The following is a 19,569-nucleotide window of genomic DNA, read 5'->3' as shown; positions in this document are numbered from 1 at the left end:
CAAGCTGTAAAATATTAAGATCTATCCACACTCCTTCCTGTTACATTTGGAGTCCCTCAGTGTTCAATCCTAGGGACTCTCCTATTCAGTATATTCATAAATGATCTTAATAATGCCTCCTCTCAAGCATCTATCATACAATATGCAGATGATTCAACCCTCATATGTGCAGCATCCACAATAACTCAACTTCTTACAGTCACACAAAAAGCCTTCTCAGATATTAAAACATGGCTACTAGCAAACTCACAACTCAGTTTCAACCCTAATAAAACTAAACTTATGATCTTTCATCCATCTAAACCTGCTAACCTCCAAGCTAACTTTTATATCACTGCCAGTAATAATACTAGGATTTTCCCAGATTCCCATACAAAACTATTAGGCATCATAATTGACAGAAGACTAAAATGTGACATACATATTTCTAACACAATCAAAAAGGTTCACAAGAAAATGGGAACAATATATAGAAAGAAAAAAATTCTTAACATACTCTGCAAGAATAGCCAACGCTAGAACCCTCCTTCTCTCCTCACTCTTATATGAATCCCCCATAATTACAACCTCAAAAAAGTCAGAACTAAGTATATTAGAATCGTGTTATAATAAGATTGCCAAATTTGCAACAGATTCCCCACATTCAACCCATCACTGTATATGCCTAAAAAAAATCTTTCTTGGTTGGAACTACCTTATGTTATGAACTATAACCAATTAATAATGGCTCACAAAATAATGCCAGTCCTGACAACATACCTTCCCTAAAAAATATTCTACAACCCTACTCTAACATTCGTACTCTTTGATCATCTAACAAAGACTTACTGCAAGTAACCAAAGTATCCAATACAGTAGGCAACTCTCTTTACTCTAACTTTGTTGCCAAAATTGGAATACCCTTCCACATGCTACTAGATTTATAAGCGATCTTAATTATTTCAAAATATCTCTCAAAAGACACTTATTTGAATCCTGGCTTTGCACATGTAACACTCCAGATTAATTATTAACTTAGCATTACTTATACAATTTGGCTGTACATACTAACTCTGCTAACATATCCCTTCTAATAACAATACCTTTCTATAAGTAGTTACAGTCCTAGCTGCAACTCTCACCACGGAAGTATTTATTAACTATGCATTACTTTGCCTAAGTGATTCTCCCTGCTTAATTCCCTAACTAATGTTCTGTTCCTCCACATGTATAAGTTCAGCCATATATTTCTTTATATTCAAGTGTTTAAAGTCTTGTTCTGTTTGATACTATGTATATAACTTTGTTTTTACATTTGTCAGTTTTGTTTATAATTATTGAGTCTGCATGTCCATCCCACGGTCGAGTGGCCTCTGAAAGACATGCGTGAATGGGCATGCCTTCGCTGAAGTTTGGGCGTCGGGCTGGCAACTCGGCACCATAAAAATCGACTACCAATCATTAGCGGACCAGAGTTCTGCTGTGGCGACCCCTAACCGGGAAAAGCCGAAAAGACAAACAAACATTACTTGTTGTGATAATTTGTATGTAAGCTTAGACTGGAGCTTTACTCCCCGGGCCTCTGCTGAAAATGGGTGCTGTCCCAGTCGGACCATCCCGGTAAAGAAATGTAAAATAAAAGAAATAAAAATTAATTTTCCAGGGGCTGCTGGACCCTTCTTCATCCTCCCAAATATAATTAGTTATGGTAATCTACCCATATAACTAACACTACTGCAGCAGTGATCAATGTGAGGAAAATAGTGCAGTTGTGTAAGGTGAACATACTATAACAGTACTAGTTTGAATGATCACTGCTGCAATACCCGCTCCTTCCTTCCATTTCCTTTGTTCTTTTTGTGAGTTTTTTATGCCAGGGTGTGGACATTGACTTTTTATTATTCCTAGCATTGTCCTTTCAGGGCTCAGCTTCCATCTCTCTCTCCCTCCCTCTCTGTCTGTTGGCAAGAAATCTCTGAAGGGCTTTGTGCCTAAACTTGTCTTTTAATCAGCTCATCTCAAGCTGCTTGACAGTTTTGGCACAAGGAAGGTGCCCTAAAACTTTGGAAACTGGCCAACTGTTATAGCCTTGGCAGGATATAACCCACATAGGTAAGGCTATAGCAGCAGTGATCATTCAAACATTTAGCATTATGGTAACTTCAACTTACACAACTGTAATATTTGGTACTCCCTGCTGTCCTCTGTGATTAAGTTTTTGCACAGATTTGAAATCTAGTAGTCATCCAGCACATAAGTAGAGAAGCCCTCTGTACACCTACACTGGCCGAGTCGGTAGATGGCAGTAATCTAGTCCTCCCATATGTTTCACACAGCACTATAACAGATGCACCAGTGGAAATGCCTGTCTCTGCATGATATAACCCCATTAATAATCTAATGTTTTATAAACACTTCCTTTTCAGAGAACTTGCATTTTGTGCATGTCCTGCACTTTGCTTATTACACTTTTAGCCTTCTTTACTGTAAATGTTAACTCCAGAAAGTGTTTCTCCTGGTTTAAAAAAAATAAATATATTTACCCTGAGAAAGAATATTTACAACTGCTCATGGTTAGTGTACAAATGAAGAAGCACTGTGATATAGCATCCTCTGCAGGAAACGTATCCTTCTAATTTCTAAAGCTTATATAATTCAACCTTACCTTTTGATTATAGTTCTGTTTCTGTTTCAAGTATGGCTAAATAATGCAACAGGCTTTTTTCAGACCCTTCCCAATGTTGAGTAATTCAGTGAAAAAATCAGGAACCTTATGCGGGGGTGCTGAGGCTAGTATCAAAAATATTTGATCTTCTTTTACTTTATCGTAATTCTCAATATTTTAAGTGGATAAAGATACGTCCTGTGACTCATTTAAGACCTCTGTTATGTGAATGTCTTGTAGGCTACACACATTGTTATATTCCAAAGCATTTTCTGGGAAATAAAATCATAATACAAAGAAATGCAAATATTTTGTGAACAATAAAGGCTATTAAAATAGTACAAACAGCAATGTTACCAGAAAAAAAGCCTTCTTTGCATTGATAACAATCAGTACAGTCACAGACTTGACATCAGTGCTATAATATATTATTATGAATACAAAACTAGAATGATATTTTTATCTAATGTTTTACAGTTCTATAATTTTGCCAAAATGACTGGTACTGGCTAGAGGCCAGCTCCTCTGTCTATTTATGAGTTGTCTCAGCATTCTGTAATTCAGTGGAATTTGTTTAAGCCATTATTGTGTTGATCCAGAATGACATTTTTATTGTCTTGGGTCTATTCCAACCTGAAAAGAATCCAAGTAAAAACTTTACTTTCACAGTGGCTACAATTAGAAAGAATGCAAACTTGGACTTGCTGCCAGTGGTTCACTTTCCAGAAGCTAAATTCTATCTGTAAAAAGGAAAATATTTACAGTAAAAGAAAGTGCTGTTGTCACAGATCTAAAAATGTAAAGGATGCATTTAGTGTCAAAAGTATATCTGATTGTTTATCATAGCATATGGTATAAATGGATTTGATTCTGTGAGTTTTGCTGATATTTTTTTTCTTTTTTTGCAGCTCATGCAATAAGAAAGATAGATTAATCAGACAGATAGATTGTCCATAATGACCATGTTAAGCAAGATCATCATTTTCAAGAGGCTGTCTGTCTCTACACACACAGCAGGCATGACTGAAAGGCAGGATACCTTATATTACACAAAACTGCACAGCTCTTGAATGAGTCGGGGTTTTGGATCCATGATATCCTAGTTCTCAGTATATTTTGTTTCTAGATCATCCTTCTTGTTGCACTCTGTCAGCCTTCTTACTGTCCAGTCTTTTTGGGATAATAACATTTGCCTGAATAGTTAACACTTTGTAATATTCTGGATCTGTCGTGTTCAGTGGTTTGTACCAGCACGAAATTTCATCCTTTTTTGGTTCAACGTTATAAATGTTATGAAAAGTTGGGGTTAAACTTCTATTACAGTAACTTACATACATAATTGTCTCAATGGAAGTGAAGGCTTCTTGTGTGAATTGTTGATGATGTGAGAGCTTAATAAAAGAACATATAAGCATGAAGTCATCTGCATATTAAATTAGGGAGGCTTGTTAGGAAGATGTGTGGAGGTCATGTGATCCTTGCTCTGTTTATAGAGACAAGGAGAATGATTTTGATTCTTTTACCACATAGAGGAGCAAAGCTATTTAGTGTATTTAGAAATAAGGTATTGAAGTATGTTACAGTGCTCTCAACCAATCAGGGACACATTTCAACAGAATCGGGGACAAATTTAGAAAAAAATCAGGGAAGCTGTTAAAATATTAGTTCTATTAACTTTGGACATTAACTTAAGAAGAGAATGTGAATTAATATGCATTTCCTGAAGGAACAAAAGTCTGTAGCTCTTAATTATTGTCATTATTTATTAAGTATAAATCAGCACCTTTCCTCCAAAAGGCACTAGTGTTAGGAGAGATTAAGAGGGACAGAGTTAAAATTAGGGATATCCCTGAAAATCAGGGACATCTGAGAGGTACTGTCATCTAAATGGGAGTGTTTTTAGTTTGGAGCAGGTCATGATTTGATAAATGATTTTTGGCTGAATTTCAATGGATTGTGAATGATTTTAAATTCATGATTTTTGGCCTGATGAACTACACTTCTCAGGGTATATGATGGAAGGTGATCACTTAGAGCAGCAGGATGTTTTCTAGCAGTTATGAATTTACTTGGGTCAAAAACAATTATCCAGTTAAGAATGGTACCCTTATCATAGGATTTATAATATCTAGCTGGGTTTTTTATAGGATATGTGAACCGAAATAGGCTTATACTGCAAGATGGGTAGTTTGAGATTAAATTCTGTTAGTCAATATCTATGTCACCTAGTATGATAGCTTCATTATAGATTGCATTTCATATCCAAGACAGTATGTCTTCCAGCAAGGGAATGTTGTTACCTAGGAGTATGTAAAGTACAATAATGCATAAACTTTTATTTTTATTTAAGTTTAGGAAGGTAATGAGTATTTCAGTACTTTGGAATTTTGGAACAGGGTTTGAGTATTGGGTAAGAGTGTAGGTGTTAGGATAAAAGAGGGCTATTCCATCTGCTTTCTTTTATAGTCATTATCGTTATATCATTATAGCTGGGAAGAAGGGGCTCTGTATCTGTAATGTTAAGCTTAAGCCAGGTTTCAGTTAAAACTCAGATGTCTGGAGTATAGGGAGAAATTTAGGTATATAGTTCAGTGATTTTTTTTGCAAATGCTTCATTGGTTGAATGTAATGAGGTTCAGGTGTTTTGGTGGACCTATAGAAGCTGGAGGGGGAGAAGAGTAATCTTTTGTGGTGTCAGGTGGTATTACAGGTAGAATATCAAAAGTGAGGATATAAGGTTGTGTAAAGAGGAGATGTGAGTTAGAAATGGATGGAGGGGTTAAGGAGAAAGTCAGAGTAGAATGAGTTTTTATCCGGTATGTGGTATTATGAGGATACTTTAGTATTTTCTAGAGTATGGGGTGGCTTAAGTGGACCACAATTAGGGTGGATGTTGCCACACTGAAGGATTGTGAGGCATGCAGTCTCAATATAATATATATTATTATTTTATGTTTAAAATAGGGTAGGGTGCTAAGTTTTATAAGGTGGTAGAGACTGGATAGTGACTATTGGTGAAGTTGTGGTGGCACCTGTGAGAGGTAATGGTCCAGGTATGGTTTGGAAGTACTATGGCATGTAAGGCTGTAATATGTGTTAGGAGAAGAAGAGAGATAGTGAGCATGATAGATAGCAACATGATTAGGCAAGGTTGGGGATAAGAAATAGGAAAAGAGACCTTTTAATTAGTGGGGATGGATTCTGTTTTCTCAGATGATACCCTTTTCACCATTAAATGTGTGCTCTATACACTTGGTTTCCCCATTTATTGTAACAAAATAAAAGTTATATACTTACCATAATGATAGAGCTTCATGGTCCAAATCTGTCCACTTCAAACAGAAGGACTGGTCACCACAGGTGGTACTGACTCTGGCATCTGTACAATGGCAAAGCTCAAGCTCCACCGTGAACTCCCACCATGCTCCTCACTTACCTCTCTCTCCTCCAAACTAACTTTTCTGGACTAACAGCGACAGTCTGCAACAAAGCATTCCAAATTATATTATATACCGAGATGCCATACAAGGGAAACCATCCTAAAAAATGCCTTGGGTGAGGTTAGCAAGGCCTGTTTGGAATAAAAATGTGACAGTTAGGAAGAGGAAAGCGGGAGGGTTTGGTAAAGTAGACAGACCTGGAGCATGAAGATCTATCATTATGGTAATTATATAACTTTATCTTACATGATCCAGTCCATCCATTTCGAAGTAAAGGATAATGTCCCCAGCGAAACATGTGTTATCATTCATGACAAAATATCACAGAGGATAGTGGTCCCTACAAAAGACCTGGATCTTAAGATGACATACAGCTTATAGTGTCATGCAAATGTGTGCAGTAAAGCCCACATCATGTCAGCACAAATGCCATCTACTGATGAGTTTTTGAAGAAGATTAACAACATTGCTCTAGCTGAGTGGGCTGTACATTTACCTGGAATTGTCTTGTAGTTGATACATAACAGTAGGAAATGCATCTTGAAACCCACATGATCAATCTAACTTTAACATTTTATGACCCATTCTTTTGGAGAAACAGGAGACAAATAGTCACTCATCTTTTATGTAGACACTAACTCTGTGCAATTAAAATCTCACCTCTCTGTGCACATCATGAAATTTGTCTACACACTTGCCGGAGTGTTGGAAAGAAAAAGACTGGTAGCTCTATGGAGTGATTAAGAGTGGGTTCTGAGGCTACCTTGGGCATGAAGGGATGATTGCTTCATAATGATACTTGGTTTTTATAGAAGATAACAAATGGAGGATGGCTTGTTGGGGTCAAAAAGGGTTATGAGAATTACTTTGCCTCTGCACAACTTTGCTTACTGTAGAGGAATTTCTCATTATTGGAGGAAAAGGCAAGAATGTGTAGAACAGGCCCATTGCCACTGATGGATTAGAGCATCCTGAGGAGCCTTTCTCTAAGAAGGGATGAGGGAGAAAAAGCTTCCGCATTTGGTGTTGAACAGAGATGCAGAAAGGTCACACCAAGACTTTCCCTGAAGTTAGAAAATTATCTATTGTTGTTAGTCTTGGGGGCACTTGTGGCATCAGAATATACCTGCTGAGCCTATTTGCTCATAAGCTGACATTACTGGGGATGTGTGAACCTATCAAAAAGCATTGTGGGTCTGCTACCAACTCTGACATTCTCATTGCTTCCCAATAGAGCGAATAGGATTGGGTTCCCCCTTGTTTTTTGATGAACCATACTACTGAATATGTTGTCTGAGTGAATTGCATATTGTGGAAGACAATCCCAAAAGACCTGCAATGCTAGAAGAACTGCTCTCATCTCCAGTATGCTGACATGCAATCTGGCATCTTGTGGTGTCCATGTCCTTTGGACTATTTGCTGCAGTTCCCCAACCCTAGGGTGACTGGAATAGTAGGGGATGACCAAAGGGACATCCCTTGTTTAAGTTTCAGTAGATATAACCATCACTGTAAGTGTCTTCAGCCTGTTCTAGATTATGGAATGGTTTGGTCCAAAGGATTCAACAGCTGAGGCCACTGAAAATCAGGTTTCCAGTGCAGGACTCATGTATGAAATCTTGAGAATGGCACCAAAGAAAACATTGCTGCAATGATCCTTGAGAAGGGTAATGTTGGAGGAAATTGAGTGCAGTCCATTGTGTTATTATTCTGTCTTTATGAAATTTAACCAACATACGAATTGGGTCCAGGTGACACCATATGAATATATGATCTTGCAATACTCCATCTGGGATTTTGCAGTTTTCACTGATATCCTCAGTGACAGAGAAATGATATAAGCAGTCCTTTACATATATCACATATGTCAGTGATTCCCTAGTGGTAGAGATAAGGAGCCAGTCACTTAGCACAGGAAGATCCAGAATTGACTTGAGGTCCTTGGCCTTCATGATGACTAAAATGAACCTGAAATAAACTCCAGATTTTATCCAACCTAGTGGGATATCTTGGCTGGCTATTTTTTTCTATGAGGTTGTGTATCCCAAGTTTGCCACCTCCTTGTGATGGTGTCGTATGTCCAGCAGTGTTAGACAGATCAGCTGAGGAACAGTTAAAAAGGGTATTGCATAGCCTCTAGATATAATGTCCCTAACACATCTGTCTTGTGTGATGGCTTGCCAGACTTGTAGATTCAGAAACATTTGACCCCTAATGGTATCCAGAGTGGGACAGCCAGGTAAGTCCTTCATCTTGCTTCCCACGGGAAGAACCATGGAATCCCTGATTTTCAGGTACATCAATGCCTCTGTGGTGATGTCAGTTATAAAAACCCTTGTTGGTCTTTCTATGTGCTGCTTGAAAGACTGTGACTGGTATTTGATACCATAAGTTTTTATCACCCTTTTAGATCCTAACGAAGGATCATTGAAGGGCAGTAAACTTTACTGCAACAGCTGTAAGTGTTTTATTTATTTATTTATTTATTTGTTTATTTATTTATTTATTTATTTTATTTTATTTTATTTATTTTACATTTGTTAACCGGGAGAGTCCAACTGGATATGTCCATTTTCAGTGGAGGCCCGGGGAGAAAAGCTCCAAGAGATAACAATTTAGTAGTTAACAGATAAGACAATAAGTATTACAAAAAGGCATATTTGACAACATACATGAGACACATTTCTTACACCTTTAGAGAAATTGGATGTACAATTAGTCTTCCTGTCTAAGATGAGACTGTACATTTGAACTTATGTACAATAAATGTCTGTAGCTAAACTATGAATCTAGTTGATAATAGGAAAAATACTGAATTACTAGCCAAGGGGTAGTACAGGAGCATAGTCTGTTATTCAGGAAGTGAATTTTGAGCAGTTTCTTGAATTGTGTTGAAGAGTTGTTACTTGTTATATGGGCAGGAAGAGAGTTCCAGATTTTAGAGATGTATTGGGTGTAGATGGATTTGCCTGCCTCATTGTTAAATTTGGTTACCTTAAGGAGGTTTTGGGTGCTTGATCTTAAGGATCTGGTAGTGGTGTAGAGTTGAAGTAGTAGTTGTAGGGCTGGAGTGTTGTCTGAGTGATGAAATAATTTGTGTGCGAGTGATAGTTGATTGAATTGATGTATTAGTGGGAGTTCTAACCATTTGGGTGTTTTTGAGGCATTCAGAGTGATGTGTTCTAGGGGCTGAAACTGTGGCAAATCTAGCTGTCTTATTATAACAGCTGTCAAGTTTGTTTAGGTCAATTTTTCGGAGATTAGTAAGCACAGGGGAGGCATAAAGTAAGGTGGATAGTAGGTGTGTCCTGGCTATAGTAATTTTAGAGTGGTTGGAGAGAAATTGTTTGTTGCGATAGAGTAGACCCAGTTTTTTATGAACTTTTTTTATGGTCTGCAAAATGTGTATGTCAAATCTAAGGTGATTGTCAATTTCCAAGCCTAGGAGTTTGGTGTGATTGGTAGGGGTGATGGTGGTATTGTTGTATGAGGAGATTGTAAAGTTATATAAGGGGGGGGTAAAGATCTGTGGGGGGCTGAAGAGGAGTCATTTTGTCTTAACTAGGTTAAGAATGAGGTTTTGATTGGTGATCCAAGTTTTGGCTAGGAAAAAGCATTCTTGTGTTTGGGAGAGGAGGAGGTCTAGAGTGTTGGCTGCGCATATTATGGTGGTATCATCTGCATATTGGACTATCAAGGCTTTGGGAATGTTGGAATGTTGGATGGGAGTTCTTTGCTCTTTATCAGGCTCTCCTTTACCTTGGGTCCAAACAAACAGAACCCATCAAACAGGATGGATGCATTCTTATGGTGATGCACATCCCAGCTGCCCTTGCCATTCCATCTCCTGCATTGTGAATAAGCTGCTTGGTAAAGAAAGTGATATTTTTGTTTTATTTAATTTTATTTAATATTTTTACTAGTGTAATATACTGATCACAACTGATCATTTGCAGATCTTCCCAAGTGAAATAATTCACAAAGAAGAAAAGTGGAACTAAAAAAGGCACTAAGTGCATGACAGACAAAACAGAAAGAAACACTATATATTCAAAACTGTATTGTAGCAATTAATAGACGTAGCAACAGTTATCAAAGAAATGTACATTATACAGTTTTACATGCTTATTTTTCAGGTATACATCATGTGGAAGGCCTGTGGGGTAATGAGAGTCAGAACAGAAGAGGGTGGGGGATGTGGAGCTGAAAGGTATTAGTAGTTGAGAGTGAGTAAGTTTAAAGACTGAGAGGCCCTTATATAATGTGGCCTGTTGTGTGGTAAGAGCAGATTGACTTGGAGTGGGGGATTTTTTTAAATCACCTCTGAAGGTGGTGAAGGGGGATTGTAGTTCCTTTATGCATAGGGAGAGGGATTCCCACATTTTAGGAGCAAGGACAGAGAAATATTTGTTGGTGCTCTGTAACCTGGTTTTAGAGACTGGAGTAGGGGTTGATTAGGAAAAGCATTTGAGGTTGTAGTATATTTGTTTAGCACTAAGTTTGGCAGCTAGTAATGGGAAATAGTTAGCTTAGAGAAGCTGGAAGATGAGAGAGCCTAGCAGCAGGTCTACTCTGTGCTGCACTGGGAGCCATTTGGATTTTTTTTATGGATGAAGCAGTGGTGCTGATGGAAGTGTGAGTTACAATGATGCAACAGATTTTGTTTTCAACATTCTGTAGTGTGGAGGAGTTATTCTTAGAGGCTCTGGCTATTGCTACTAGTCTATATTAGGCCTGAAGGACTCCTTTGCCTCTAGCTACCCTAGCTATTTGGATAGGTAGTGTGAGATTTTTTTAGCCCAGAAATGAAGTGATTTAACTTTGGCACTTGATTTCTCAGTATTGAATTGGAATGTCAGTGACTGGTCCAGCCACAAACTGAGTTGCTTGAAGAAGTAGTTTTCTTTTGGTGTGCCACAAAGGTTGTGATATTAAGTAACTTTGGTGATTTTTTTTAAAGTTTTTAACTGGTGCCAAATAGCACACATTTTGTTTTTATAGGGTTAAGTACTAGTTTGTGATTAATGAGCCGGAAATTGAGGGAGCTAAGATCTTTTTGCATTTCTGTTTTGATTGTAGAGTGATTGTGTTTGGACCTATAGGTTACCATGTCATCAGTGTAGAGGATGAGTTATGGAGAAGGAAGGTCATGAGGTAGTTTAATAATAACAATAAAGAAGAAAAGAGCTAAAAAAGTACCTTCGGGTAATCACATTGAAAAAGTGTGGCCTGAGAGAAGGAAGAGCCTAGTTTAAATCTGATAAATCTGTTTGACAAGAAGTCTTAGAACCAGGTGATGGATGTGTTACTAATATCAATGTTCTGAAGAGAGAAAAGGAGGAGTTGGTAGTTGATTAGGTCAAAGGCTTTTGTGAGATGAACAAATTTTGCTCCAAATGTTCTGTATAGTTGCCACATGTGATGCAGTTTAACACAGTTCATTGGGAGACAACTTTTTCAGTGACTCAGTAGTCCTCACTGCCATTTCCTGTTGAAAATGAGTCATGTGGATAAGGTAATTAAGTGCCCTGATAACAAATGTACTTGGCACAAAGTTGTACATCCCCATACAGTCCATTACTCTAGAATCTCTGTCTGGTGGATGTACCAGTAGGCTTTCATCAGAAGAAGTGGCTGCCACTACTTCACTTGAGTCAGCAAAGTAATCCTGACTCCAATGAAATATGTCCTTCGGAGGCAGGAAGATCCTGTGCAGTTTCCTTGTCATGAGTTAAGCATATCAGGTTATCACCAAACCTTGTACATGACCGGGTCTATCTTGCAGTCAGCTGGAAGGGACACCCAAGATATAAGGGGGGGGCCCAAAAAAAACTCTTCTAGCATTTCGTTTTCAGGATGGAGATGTTAACAGGCTAGGATCCTTTCTGCTTCATCAATCCAAGTTTCTATCTATACTGGAGTCTTCTTGAGGTGATTGTGGGGAATCTTTTTCTTCACTGGGACACATATCTAGAGTGTGGCAGCATCAAATGTCTTCTAAATGGATTTTTTGTGGTTGTAATTGCATTTTACCACAGCTAAAAAAACATTTAGAAATTCAAATAATCCAATTTGAAGGCTATTTTAGCAGTGGTGAATAACAATAAACTACTGAAATGCCCTTGCTTAACAAACTTACTATAGCATTGATACATTTCATTTCTAATTATTCTGCATTATCAGCAGAGACCTTAGTTAACAACAAACCACAAAGATCATAGTTTTATTGTTATTAAAAAACTGTTATAGGTTTACTACTGCGTTAATCATGCACCTTCTATTGTATGTTTTGCATATGTTCTTTATAATCATACAAACCAGAGAACCACAGTCAGTGTCCTTGTCAGTCAATTTTAGTCCAGGATTACCTGCAGTAGCTACTTTAGGTGAACTGGTGTCATTACCTCATTCTCAGGTTACCTCTTTCGCAGCATCTCTTTTTACATGATAACAAAACTGATATTGCACCATCCTTGAGCACTGTAAATTGTTGACAAAACACAGTCAAGCAGGAAGAATTATGTGCTCAAGCTTCATGTAATTAATGTTGAAGAAGCCTTAAACAATGAAGTCCTTTTGGTGCTCATTTACATTTAATCCAACCCTCTGTCTTTATATGAATGTGAAAAAACATTGCCCTGAGTTCTGTGCCTGAAAACAGAAAAGATGTATGAAAAAGGAAATTTGAATATCTGTTGTTCCTTTGCCTGCAGGCATACTGGAGAGGCAAGAACTAAAAGGCAAGGATAGAAAAGGACCCAGATGAAGGCTGTGAGAAATGATTTAAATTGAACTGCACATCCATAGTGTCAGTGATTGATTTTGTACCCAGTGGTCACAATTTTTAAAGTTGCTGGACATGTCACTTGTATTTTAAAACTGCACAAGTAACACTTTTTTGATTATTAGAAAAATGATGCTACCTCATTCTGGCTGCTGACAGAAAATCTTGCAGTATACAAGTTCTTTTGTCACCAGTCACTAGTTTCTGCCTTACACGTCATGGAATTTCCTTTTTATCGTGAAAGGAAGTCTAGCACACCCAGAGGTCTGCACACCAAATGTTAGGCAGAGGGTATAAAAGCAATGCTCAGTTTGTTCACTCCGCAAACAAACATACCTTGAGCAACCAGGACTTAGAAGTTATTCATAAAGCCATCATCAAATGGAGAACATCTAATCAGATATCTCTCTGTGTTATGGAATATAAATGGGATGACATAATTATCTCCAATGGATCCCATTTCATACTGTTAATTTCCATAAACTTGGTGATCACAATTCACAGCATAAAGTTTAATTTAACCCATCTAAAGCCTGGCTCTCATCTTGTTCAGATCCCAAAGCAGAAGACAAAGACATCTGAACCTGGCTGTGCAGATGTGACAGGATGTGACGATGTGGAACCTGATGCTTTCTAGCTTCAAACTGTAGAGAACTAGAATTTGATTTTACCAGTATTTTTACTTCCAGCAGCATGCACAAATTTGAGTAGTATTAACCTTCAGGCATATTTTACCTTTTTATTTTCATGGCAAATGAAAGTCCTTAAGCAGTTTTGAAAGTGATGCTTTAAAGAGGAGTTTTGTACACTCAATTATGTTGCCATGATGACTTTTCCCCAGCCAGCCAGATTTTATTTATCTGTTTTGTATCAAAAAGGTCACTTGACCATATTGTTGAAAACAATATACTTATGAAAGTTTTATGTTCATCATATTGATCATTGCTGTAGTAGCCTTAGCTATATGGATTATATCCTACCAAGGATATAACAGCAGACCAGCATCCAAAGCTTTAGGACACCTTCCACACACCCAAACTGGCAATTGGCTCAAGATGTGCTGACTAAAATACAAGCATGGGTGGAAATCCCTTCAGAGCTTTACTGCTGCCAAAGAGTACACTCCTCCAAGGCTTCCAAGCTTATCTTTGCAGAGTCTTTTTCAAAGTGTCAAGAATCTCTGTCTTGGGTAAGAAAGATCTCTTACACAAGCTGGAATTCCAAGAGAACATTCAAAAGTTTTTCTTGACTCCCTCATACAGGATTACATTCCTGGGATGTCAACCAGACACCACAGTTCAAAGAGCTTTTCTTCCACAGGAAAAAATAGATCTTTATTCAGATCTATGTCTAAGGTTTTTCACTCAGACTTCAGTCATTGCATGGGAATGCCTCAGGATTTTGTTCTTGTAACATTTATAATTCTCATGATACCCCTCGCAAGACTCCACGAGAAAGATAGAGTGGTATCCGAAATGGCTTGGTCCCAGCATCAGCGACCTTTATCTTTTCAAATCCCAATGCTGGGTTCTTTTATAAGAGACATTTTTTGGTGGAGACAACAGATATCCTTAACACCATATCTCCCCATTTCCACTCCCTGCTCCAAAGTAGTCAGTCACCACAGACCCTTCCGACTTTGTTTGGTGAGCAGCTTCAGGATGGATAAAAGTGCTGGGGTTCTGGGATACTAAGGACAGATGCAACCACATTGATACCAAGGAGAAGGCAGTCAACTCTTTGAACCATCCTTGGTTCCTGGAATCTCTTCAAATGTTTACAGACAATACCGCAGTAATGTGGTACATCAGCAAGCAGGGTGGAACCAGGTCGTGCCCCCTTTGCCGACTAGCCATGTTAGCTTGAGATATAGCTTCACAGCAAAGTCTTGCATTACAGGCATCATACATTCTGTCAAAGTAAAGCTGTGTGGAAGACAAACTGAACCTGACCAGGAACACCCTCACAAATAAAAGTAGATTGGGGGAGGGGGGGGCTTTCAAGATTTAATCTATCTGTTGGGAGTTCCTCAAGTTGACCTCTTTGCCTCCTCTCTGAAAAATCAACTGGTAAAATTCTGTTCTAGCACTCCATGTACCATTCCACCAATGTCTAGGGTACTTCTGAAGATTCAGAAGGAATACCCCAGATCATTATGGTAACTCCCTTCTGGCCCAGGCAGCCACGATTTTACCTTCTTTTGGACACAGTGTTTTAATGTGCTTTTTACTGGGGTTTTTTTTGTCAAAAAAAGTAACTTTCTTGGACTGGTAGTTTTACTGGCATTTTCTGCTTGTTTTCCCTGGGAAGAGATGCCATTTTCAGAATGGCCAGGGGCAGTTACCACAAGCTTCCTCATACACTGGATCTACTCACACAAGACCAGTGGTATTTGATACACCCAAACATCAGTCATTTTCAACTGACTGCCTGGATGATAGGGTTTTAATTCCTTTTAGGCACCAAGTTTCTGAGGATGTGCAGCAGATACTAATGGAGGCAATAAAGTCTACTAGAAGATTATATATTAGCAAATGGAAAAAGGTTTTCTAGTTGGTGCCAACAACAAAACTAGCACCCATTCAGAGCTAGTTGTTCTCTGTTTTACAATATTTGTGCGAGTTATTAGCCTGTGGCCTTTCTTATTCCTTTATCAAGGTTCACTTATCAGCCATTTCAGCATGTCTACCCATGGATCCTCCTCTTTCAGTGCAGTCTCATTTTAAAATGTTCTTGAAAGGGGTTTTGCATAAGAGGTCACCAAGAAAATTGGTGGCCCCTGTGACACCCCTGCACTGGCCCAGTAATCAAGGAACCTCAATCCTCACCACTAGCACCAGTGAGGAACATCCACATTGGGAGGATGATAAGTACACACAAAGTAAAGTACAATTTCCCTTAAGAGCATACAGAGATCACAGTCTGGGGCTGTTTTCTCCATCTTTCTCCAGATCCCCAATAAGACTCCCCACTGGCACAGCTATAGGGTTAAGATCTCAGTCGAGTGTTCAAGCCAAAACATCCAGCACCCTCTCTGTCCAACCAGTGCTTCATGTCCCTGCCTAAGTAGCTGACACGCACACCCTTTGAGATTTGATTTATCTACAAACATACAGACACTCATGGGGAAGGCTGGCATGGGTTTACTAGCTATGCCTCCTTCTGCCCAGACTATAAGGTAGTTATTACTGCCACAACCACTACTTATCAGCTACTATAAGGCCCTTACAAAGGGTGACCAATTCTACTGTGTAATGTTACTGTTATCCAAATGGTTAGTATGACCAAGACTTTCAAGGATATTTAAGAGTGGCCTATGCAGTGTCACCAAATAAATATGCAAGTACTCTAAGAGCTTAAATATCTCTACACAAACCAGTCACAATTAAAAGTCTAAATATATTTAATAATAAATAATAAAAGAACAAGACAATACTCAATAACAGACACAGTCACTTCAGACTTCAGAATCACAGGATATATTTTAAAACAACATTACAGGACAATCTCAAATAAACAAAGAAAACATCTAAACTGATCTTTACTATATTCCTATCTACATCTAAAAATACTTTCCCCTAGTTACTTACTATTAGCAAGGCAGACGTGCTGAAGATTGATGTTTCCAGGTCCAAAGACAAAGACAAAATGCATAGTGTCTGAGAAAGTTCCCAAATTAATATCAAAACATAACTGCTGGGTCAGCTGGATGACATCACTGTTTGTCATCTGCCTTCAGTTCCCAGGCTAACAGATACCAACAGAATTTAACATTTCTCTGTGAAAAATACTTATCTCTCAGATGTTTGCCTAGAAGTGGAAGTTGTAAAGCAGTTAAACACTTTTACATTTTAAACCTAGCAATTATTTCTGTTCCAAGACAATAGAAAGAAATCTCAAGTTATAGACATCCTGTCTCCTTCAGTGAAACTGAGATAAACACAGTCATAAAGAAATTCACTTATTTTCTTAGAGTTTGCAGGTTAACTCTGTTCTTTTCCAGTAGGGTACACTGTGGTTTCATTCTTGGAGCTCAGTACAGTTCAGCACACACTTCTGCACCAGTAGTTTAATATACACATAACATAAAGTTCTCTTACATTTGTAAGACAAGGATATAAATCATATTAATATTCACAAATGACATATGCTTATTTACAAAATTCCAGATAGCTGGACTGGCAGTGTCACATTTCTATATAAATCGTAATAACATTTTCAAGTGACATATAATTATTTACAAAATTCCAGCTAGCTGGGCTGGCAGCATTCCAGTTTGTCATAGCCCCTTCTTGGTATCTTAATTTTGTGTTACGGAAGCTAACACATAATTTGAACCAGCTAATCTGGACTGACTTGAGGTTCTTAACAAAGAAACAGTTTTACTGATTGCTCTGACATCTGTGAGACGTTTATCTGTGTTGTAAGCATTTATGTTGAATCAGCCCTGTCTTATTTTCCATAGGGCAGGGTTCCTTTGAGAATCAATCCTTCTTTCATGCCTAAAATGATATTAGAGGTTAAGTCAAACTATTCATCTTCCCATTTTCTTTCCTGAAACTAAAAATGAGGGAGAAAGGATACTCCATACCTTGGATGCATACCTCTCGACTGTACAGATTTTTGCAGAATGTCCGGATTATTGCCTCATATAGCGGACTGGAGTTCCGCTGTGGCAACCCCTAACCGGGAAAAGCTAAAAGACAACAACAACAATAACATTTTTGGTCCATTTTTCATAAACTTGTGGCTTTCTGTCAAATTAGTGGAAAATAATTAAAGACTGAAGTTAGAAAATTCTTCTTCTTCTTCTTTCGGCTTTTCTTGGTTAGTGGTCGCCACAGCCAATCACCTGACTGCTCATGATTGGCAGTGGAGTTTTATGGTGTTGAGTTGCCAGCCTGGCACCCAACCTTCCACAGAAGGCACACACATGCATGCACTCACACCTACTGCCAATTTAGAGTGTCCAATTCACCTACAGCATGTCTTTGGGATGTGAGAGGAAACCGGAGTACCTGGAGGAAACCCACATGACCACAGGGAGGCCGCCCTACTGAAGTTAGAAAATAATAACAGCTATTTGAGTTTCAGACTTCATAACCTTCAGAAAATTCATGCTAATGCAAAACCTGTTATTTTATCAACTTTCTAAATTTGTAAGAGCAATATTTAAAAATTGTCCCTATTTTTGGGCCTTTGCCCCACTTTTATTTATGGATTTGTCCAGATTTCTTGCTATAAGAGGATGAGAGGTATGCTTGGATGTCCTCAGACAGCTCAGGTGCTATCCTGACAGAGCTAAGTCTTTCAGATCTTTGGATCAACTGCTCATTTCTTGTGAAGATAAGAAGAGAGAACTTGTGTCAAAATGGGCTATTTCCAAATGGTTGTCTATGGCTATTACCTTTTGTTATAGTCATCATAAAAAACTATTCCAGGCAGGGTCAAGGCCCACTCTGTCAGGGCTTTGGCTTCATATATGGCATTTTGGAAAGAGTTATATTCTATAAGTTGTTACTTGGTTCTCTGTATATACTTTTAGAAAGCACTACAAGCTGGATTCCTTGCCTAGGTCTAGATCATGCTTTGCTAAAACCATTCTCCAGGGGCTCCTTGACTCTTCTCCTTTCACCTCATAAATGTAGTTAGCTAAGGGAATCTACCCATATAGCTAAGGCTACTACAGTAGTGATCAAGATGAAAAACATAGTACAGTTGTGTAAGATGAACTTACCATAACACTAGACGTTCAAATTATCACTGCTACAGTAGCCGCTACCTCCCTCCATCCCCACTTCTTTTTGTGGTGTGTGTTTTTTTATGTCAGGTGTGGACATTTATTTTTTGTTGCTCCTAGCATTGTCCTTTCAGGGATTAGCCTCCCTCTCCCTCTGTTGCAGGAAAGATCTGAAGGGCTTTGTATCCAAAATTTTTTTCTGTTAGCTTGGCGTGAGCTGCTTGACACTTTGAGCATGTGGAAGTTGCCCTGAAGCTTTGGGAGCTGGCTGACTGTTATATAATTGGCAGGATATAGTCCATATATCTAAGGCTACTGCAGCAGAGATCATTTGAACACTACTTTTATGGTAACTTCAACTTACACAACTGTACTTTTTATGGACTTGAGTCAGAAAATTAACAAAAATCTTTGCCCTATTACGACGTCATCTGAAAGAAAAAATATTGACTTTTCTTAATATAGACATACACACATACACAAACACACTCCTAAAAAACTCAAATACGCACACACTTTAATGGTGAAATTGATTTTTGGAAGGTACAAATTACATTTTGTCCAGGATTTGAAAAATACTGAAGTGTCTTATTTGGAGATGTCAGTGCTCTAAAAGATGATATTACAATAATATGCCAGATACATTAATAAAATGGAACATACTCCATTATCTGTTAATAGGGGGGGTGTATGAAGACACATTTGCTACAGGAATGAGAATAATTTTTAAACAGCACTGATAATGGTTGTACACATTACCTTTATATGACAGAATCACATAGCATCATGGCATGGGCACTGGAGAGGCCTCAGGGGGTAGACTGGGAGTAGGTGGCCAATGTTGGCTCACCCATCTGGGGGAGGGGGTAGTCTAGTCTCTGTCCAATGTGCAGCACATAAACCTGGCAACCATCCATGCTGCATATACCTGCATGGACCTGCCAGGGGCAGTTCTCACAGA

The sequence above is a fragment of the Protopterus annectens genome, chromosome 16.part0 (genome assembly GCF_019279795.1).
Source record: "Protopterus annectens isolate FY-2018-M chromosome 16.part0, PAN1.0, whole genome shotgun sequence".
Lineage (NCBI taxonomy): Eukaryota > Metazoa > Chordata > Ceratodontiformes > Protopteridae > Protopterus > Protopterus annectens.
Note: the sequence above shows the minus strand (reverse complement) of the source record.